The following is a 7,711-nucleotide window of genomic DNA, read 5'->3' as shown; positions in this document are numbered from 1 at the left end:
CTTAAGCTCATGTGCCGGTATTGAAGCCGAAGGCGTTGGAAGCTGCGCGTGCCTACGCCGGCATTGATGGGTACTTAAACCGGCCCATGTGCCCGCCTCTCCTCCCCCACTCCCACAATCCACGCCATTGCCTGCAAGCCATCACCACCCACGATCACGAGGTGGGGTCCTCGTCCTCGTCCCGCCGCCGCTGGGATTCTCCGCGTCGGCACAACCCTGCCACCAATCTGCCGTCGCCCCCACATGCGGCACACTTCATCGTGCCTCAAGCCGCCGCGGTGCCGACAGTCATGCCCCTTCCGCAGCAACCGAGACGCAACAGGCGCTACGTGCCATTACACGAGGGGCAGCGGCGTTGGGCGCACCACCGCGACGTCTCCCTGCCACACGGGTGGCATCTGAATTGAGAGAGGATCCCCGTGCTGCCTCCGGCATCGGACAGGCGACACTATGCGAGGAGATGCGCCGGGGCGCATTACGAGACCACCTACTAGCGCGAGGATTTCTGGCGCGCATTTATGGTGTGGGAGCATGAGGCGCGCCAGGTGATCCGCAATGCGCAGGATTTCCAGCCCGGCGAGGACGCCGCTGCCAACGAGGACAGGGAGGAAGAGGGGGAGGAAGACGAGGACGAGGAGATGGAGGACGTGCCGCCTCCTGCCAATGGGAAGCTAAAGGCCGTCGTCCCCGAGGACTACAACGTGGAAGATAGGCGCTGGAACTTAGGGTTTAGATTTTTTCTATGTAAATTATATTTAAATGAATTAAATTTCTATCCAATTTTCTAGCGTTTTTTAATCGTTATTCAAAATTGTTTGACGATGGTCAGCGGGCAAAATGGTCAACCTGGATTGAATTGGTCGCGCCGATACACGTGCTGGCCTAGCAGACCGAACAACCAGTACCAATCTATTTGTAAGGCTGGTCATAGTGGGGAGTAACTTAGACTAGTAACATATGCCATGTTACCAATCTAGGTTACTACCTTCATAGTGGGTAGTAACTTATATGTGGTGTCATGCATTGTATCATTTATTATGTTGTAGACTCATCTTGCCTTGAGGTGTGTGATGTTATGATAACATAGCTAGTTACTACCTTACTTTTTTTTTCTATTTATTAACATGTCATGTCACCAAAATATCTTGAGATGTGTGATATTACTCCCACTATGAGCAGTCTAAGCAACCCAAACGGCCAGAAATGGACCTAATGGGTCTTCTTTGGCTCAGCAATCGGTGTGTAAGGGAATTAATTAAGAACAAATAGATCGTTATAATGGTACTAGAATATAGGCAGTGAAAATGCAAGTTATAGGTATTGCATCCTGGAATTAGTTCATGAAATTGCAGAGCTTAGGTCAGGGTACGTTACTGTTCAGTGTTTGCCATTCAGCAGTCCAAGATTTCATCAGAGAGCGAAAGCAGAGGTTCACTCGCAAGTTCGCATCCTAGAGCTAGCAAAAAGAAGGGGGCATGGATCTTACCTCCATAGGCCTCGTCGCACCGTGGAGGCGATAGACGGGGCAGCCCCGGAGGGGCAAGAGGACTCGTCTGCGGCGGCGCGTGGGGGGCGATGGTGTTGAGGAGAAGCGTGGACCGGCGAGAGACGCCGCAGTTTGGCCGGAATTTCATGGCCGGTGGAGGGGTAGAGATGGCTGGTGCGTTTAGCTGAAGATTCATCGCCGGTGCAATGGGAGAGGTCACCGGCGGTGGGGCGTGCCCGTGGACGGAGAGGATGCAGGAAGTGCTCTCTCGTGGGCCTCGCAACGTACAATGTGTCCAGCCAGACTAGCCCACGCGTCAGCATAGCCCTTCCATCTCCTCCCACGTATTGTCAAAAAAAAAAAAACACCGACGGCAGAGCCTCCGAGCTCTGTGGCGAGCGCCCACCATCCAGTGACAATGGATCGCGCATCATTGACGGAACTGCAGGGGCAATGGGCATTGGGCAGGAGGCCGGTCTTGGATCCCCAAATCCCCGGCGCGCGGTGATGGGCTCCTCGTCGGACGGCGTGGATTTCTAGCGCGGGGCGGCGTGGATTTGTAGCACGGGGCGGAGCGCGCGGGTTGGCTGGCTGACCAAGCAGCGACAGTGTTTCGTGCGCAAGCACGGGCCAGTTCTTCTGGTTCAAGGACCGGCTGTCACGCGCGCGGCGGCATTCCCGTGGTGGACGTGCTCAACCGCCAGTTCGCCTTTGAGATCTCCACTCGTCGGCAGCGTGCTCGGTGAGATAGAGCTCAGGGAGCTGATGTGGGGAGGCTACCAGGCGGCCGCTGGAGCAGCTCGGCGCCGTGCTGCGGGAATGCTATGCGCTCCTCAGCACCTGCCACGATTGCGGCTACGGCCGCGCGCCGCCTGTTGATTGGGGCACGGATGGCCAACGAGCTTCACGCAACGCAATAGGAGATCGACATTTTCATCTGCCTCATCCCACTCATCCATCATCACCTTCGTCCACGGTTCTGCAAATAGTTCATGTCAAGGTACCGATGTTTCAGATTCTAGTTAGTTTACTGAGTAGTTTTGCCCATATCAAAATTTGAAGCTTATGATGTCTAGCCAAAAGACCTCTTAATGTAATCTCCGAGCTTAATACAAAGTGGATTTATCTCTGGCCATGTATCCATTGCCAAATTCTTTTATGTCAATCTGCAATGTCGAATTTGTGTGTTTTTAGGACAAAAAAACCAGCAACACATTTATGGTATTAATCCAAGACTATCCTAATGCAATTTTAGGTCCCAGGAACAACGGATTTAAGCGGGGATAGATTTGATATAAATCGCGCTGTTCGCACCATGCAACCAAGTCCAAAACTCATGTCAGTTCGCGCAACCGTATTTAGAAGTCAGGAATCCAGGGAGGAGAGGACAACTGCATTGCACAATTACTTGAGTGAGGATAAATCACTACAACAACATAACAAGGTAACCATCCTACCATTCACAATTTAACTGTTAAATGCGGATTGAATCTGATATGCTGCAAAAACGTGAAATATTACATGCTGGTTACTGAAAGTCCGAAATACACACATGAGGATAGCTCAGTTATTCCACTAAATCATGGTAGTTTGTTCTCGATGTTTTACTGCACATGATTAGTTTCAGATGACACAAAAGGCTTTGGTGGCATCTGTAGATTATGCAACCTCCCTGTTAACATATTTACCACGTTTGTCATTGACGGCCGATTCTTTGGGTTCCACTGGATGCACCACAGTGCCACGATGGCCAGCTGTCTCATCTTTACTTTCTCTTCCTCCGCCAGTTCCATTGTAAGTACCGTGTCCTGTCCAGTGATTACTTTATCATAGATCCACTCCGGGAGGTAAACCTCATTCTGGCTTTCAATCCCTGGGTCTGAGTTCCTCCTTCCACTCACCATTTCCAACACTAGCATACCAAAGCTATATACATCTGACTTGTAGGATACACCCCCAAAGTTACGAGAATATAGCTCTGGTGCAATGTATCCCATAGTACCTCTTGCTGCAGTTAAGGTGACTATGCTTTGATCCCTGGCGCACAGTTTTGCAAGGCCAAAGTCTGAGATTTTCGGAGTAAAGTTGTAGTCCAGCAAGATATTGTGTGGCTTGATGTCAAAGTGAAGGATGCGCTGGTTGCATCCTTGGTGTAGGTACTCCATTCCTCTGGCGATGCCTAATGCAATGTCTAGCATTTTCTGAGGTACTAGTAGATCTTGGAAAACATGAGAATCATGCGAGAATATGTATTTCTCCAGCGACTCATTAGGCATGAATTCGTAGAGAAGAGCCCGTCTCGTCCCTTCAGAGCAAAAGCCCACGAGGCGGACAATATTGGCGTGGTGGATTAGTCCGATTGTTGCAACTTCATTGATGAATACTTCTCCCTCTCCTGTAGAGTTCTCCAACACCTTGACTGCTACAGGCACTCCATTTTGTAGCTCGCCTTTATATACGCTTCCAAATCCTCCCTGCCCTACTTTAACCTTAAATCGTCTGGCTATCTTCTTAACTTCAGAGAAGGTGTATCTCGTGGGTTTTGACGTGCCATATGTTTTGAGAAACATTTCAACTTTCAAATGTATCTCTTTGTTATAATTTGTCTTCAGTGAAAGATACAGTGCAGTGGCCACTATCAAGAGAAGAACAATTAATGTGGCCACTGATGATGTTGCTGGATAAACAGAGAACATGAAATTAGCAAATTGCACAACACAAGATTTGTGTGTGCAACCATTTGGAAGTAGTTGCATGAAATTTATAAGACTAGTGTGTTTGGAATAGGACATCATGTTGATGCGAAGGCGCTTCCGGTTGGTATCTTTTTTTAGATGGTTGATTTATGTATCGACCTTATGTGAGACCCTTGAGATGTAATCTCTTGTAAACAAACTTCAATAATAATTAAATAAAAAGCTATATGCATCAATTGATGCAGAGGCTTCTCTTTTTCGAAAAAAAGAATTAGCATATTGTATTTGCATTGGAAACAATTACCTACTGATTGTAACGGGGATAAGACGAGGATGTTATATCCATATTACAGAAATTAATGAAATATGGTGTTTCAAACTATATTTTTGGCTCTGCTTGTTATTGTCTTTCTTTTGGCTGAATAGTTATGGTGGCCTCATGCTGACTGAGTTTGTAATAAACGTTGGTTGTGTGCATCTGCAAATGTTGGGAGATGATTTCTTCCATTTTCTAAAAATTTCAAGTTGTGAGTATTGGGAAGCTTCATTTTCTATGTTTATTATTCTTTTGAAATAGAGAGCAATATATGGGCTGTAGTAATAATACCTGCAATGACTTTGATGCGTGAACCTGCAAATAGAAAAAAAAAGTGAGAATTGGTTGTTGATTTAGGAAGACAAAAAGTAACTATACTTCTTAAAAAGCTTGGTAGTTGCTCAAACGGTTTATAGGTTAAAAATCTTTCAGACTGCAACACCTCGAATTGTAGCATGGGCAAATTCTGGTAAAAAAAACTTCAAGGTGAAATGAAATTTGAACCAGTTCAGAAAATAAATGGGATGCGACGATCATATTGTGCTACTGGCCAGTTAGAAACTATACCACGCGGCATGCAGAATGCTTGATTCCTTTGCGAGCTGAATGCGCACCGTCCCCCCTTGTGTTCACAGTCATAGCACTCCCGCAGATTTTCCCATCGGAGTTTCATCTCTGCTGATTCGAGGATTCTTTCTACAAGTGTATTGAGCGTAGTAGGTGACCCTACATCACTCGGATTGGGTAACCGGACTAGGCTGTCTGAGACGACCTCACAGCTCAATGGAAGATCTGTCATGGGTAGATAACTAGGCAACAAATACGATAAGTGAGTTGCGTTACTAAGGCAGGAGATTGGCCCAGCAGCTTCAATGCTTGGCGTTAATTCTCGCGAGCAGCATACAAGGGTTGCGTACACCTCATAATATATGTCACAAAGGGCCTCGTGCGTGTGCTCTTCATCGGCGACTTGAATTGGGATGGTTTTGGAGATAAGTTTCTGCAGTGGACAGGGAGACAAGGCTGCAAGCGGGACGAGTTTAATGACAGCATGGCTGTAATATATGTCGATTACTTTGCATGGGCCAAGAAGTGGGTGAACTAGGATGGTGTCTTTGCCGGAGCACACTAACTCCATGCAGGGCCTGCCGCATGATGTATTGCTGGCCTCGAGCCGGAAAGGAAACCTAATCTCTGGGCCATGTTTGCTGCACTTGGACGGAGGACAGTACCTGAAAAATCTTGATCGTCCCACGCCATGGCCAAGCCAGTTCCGTGGTTGATAAGAGAAAGTAGGAAGGCTGTGACAAGGAGTTTGCACATCTTGCGGTACTAAGATGGACAGGTTGAGAAGATATGAAGGCGAGCAAGGCGCTGCACGTATATAGAAGAAAAAGGCATCACATGTGGCAATCTACTGTGAATTAGTCTAGTAGCCTATACTAGTATGGTAATGGTCTGATAGCGGCATGCTTTAATTGTGGTGGACGAATTCCAACTGCGCATGATTTAGTAATCCAAGTGCGACTGAAGACTGGCTAGCGTCCATGATTTAGTACACAATGGAACTAGTGGACAGTATGTAAATTCCACTGCCGTGATTGTCTTTCTTCTCACTTCAGACAGATATACGTTAATTATTGTGGTCGAATACTAGTCGTACATGCTGCAGTGATTTGAGTGTGACCCATGACTATATAATCCACGATTTACTACTACGTAGAAATAGTCAAATAGGGCACTGCTTGGGAATTCTGGTACTGTAGCTGCCACCTCAGGGAAGTACGCACCATGCACCAACGAGTGTGTTAATTGTTCTAACTAGTAGAAAACAGACGGTCAGGCACCTTTGGACCCGGCCGTGTCTTGGGCTGGGACCCAAGGTCTGGCTACGTCGCCTTGTAAACGCTACAGCGTATGGCATCTAAAGGTCCCGGTTCGTTAGGACTCAATTGTCTCGGCTCATATCCAAAACCAGGACTAAAGGGTTTTGCGGCACGCGGCGCCTACGGTGCCCCCTTTAGTCCCGGCTCGTATCCCAAACCGAGACTTAAAAGTCAAACGCTTCGTTCCAGCGAAAGCCGATCGCGTGTCGCCATTACTGACCGGCGTCAAAATCGAGCATCGTGCGGAATCCGAGCCGCCGACGCCGGCGCGGCCAGCCACGGGAATTGATCACCGGTGGCTGGCCCTGTTCATCTTCATTTTCCACTGCTTTATATGCTCTACCATTTTTCACCATTGCCACACACTCTCTCCATCATCCTCTCCTCCACCATTTGCAAAAGCACTCTCCCTATTCGTCGATGGAGCACCTCGCGCGCGACCCGGCTCCTCGGACTCGGGTGTACCACCTCATGGCCGAAGGGATGGCTTTCAAGGCGAGCAAGGCGCTGCACGTATATAGAAGAAAAAGGCATCACATGTGGCAATCTACTGTGAAGTAGTCTAGTAGCCTATACTAGTATGGTAATGGTCTGATAGCGGCATGCTTTAATTGTGGTGGACGAATTCCAACTGCGCATGATTTAGTAATCCAAGTGCGACTGAAGACTGGCTAGCGTCCATGATTTAGTACGCCATGGAACCAGTGGACAGTATGCAAATTCCACTGCCGTGATTGCCTTTCTTCTCACTTCTGACAGATACGTTAATTATTGTGGTCGAATACTAGTCGTACATGCTGCAGTGATTTGATTGTGACCCATGACTATATAATCCACGATTTACTACTACGTAGAAATAGTCAAATAGGGCACTGCTTGGGAATTCTGGTACTGTAACTGCCACCTCAGGGAAGTACGTACCATGCACCAACGAGTGTGTTAATTGTTCTAACTGCAGCTAATAGTATTCAAAGTCGTGCTGTACTGATAGCTATATATGTGTACAGACATGGGCGGCGCCAGGGGTATGCCCCTGTATGCCCAGGCATACCAATGTATTTTGGCCTAAATAAAATTTGTATTAAGCTCAAACGGCCATGCGTATCGTTCGCTGTATGTCTCCTCGCTGGCTGCCTCCTTATCGTTCCAGCGCTCGTATCGTTCCAAACTTCGCGACGGACAGAGGCACAGAGACAGAGCTGCAATAAAGAGAGTCCTAAAGAAGATTGGAAAAGAGTACCATGGTGCGGAGGCTCAAACTGTTCTATTAGGGCATCTCCTGTCCCTATTTCGTGTTAGAAGTAGTATGTAATATTATCTCCTCTAT

The 7,711-nt window shown here is 47.7% G+C and overlaps 1 pseudogene; it reads right to left on the bottom strand.

Annotated features, from left to right (window-relative positions):
* Positions 1-3,054: 3,054 nt before the first annotated feature.
* LOC124661981 lies at positions 3,055-5,821 on the bottom strand (annotated as a pseudogene).
* Positions 5,822-7,711: the final 1,890 nt, after the last annotated feature.

Source organism: Lolium rigidum, chromosome 6 (genome assembly GCF_022539505.1).
Source record: "Lolium rigidum isolate FL_2022 chromosome 6, APGP_CSIRO_Lrig_0.1, whole genome shotgun sequence".
In the NCBI taxonomy this organism is placed as follows: Eukaryota; Viridiplantae; Streptophyta; class Magnoliopsida; order Poales; family Poaceae; genus Lolium; species Lolium rigidum.
The sequence above is the reverse complement of the archived record's forward strand: the minus strand, read 5'-3'. Positions and strand labels throughout refer to the sequence as shown.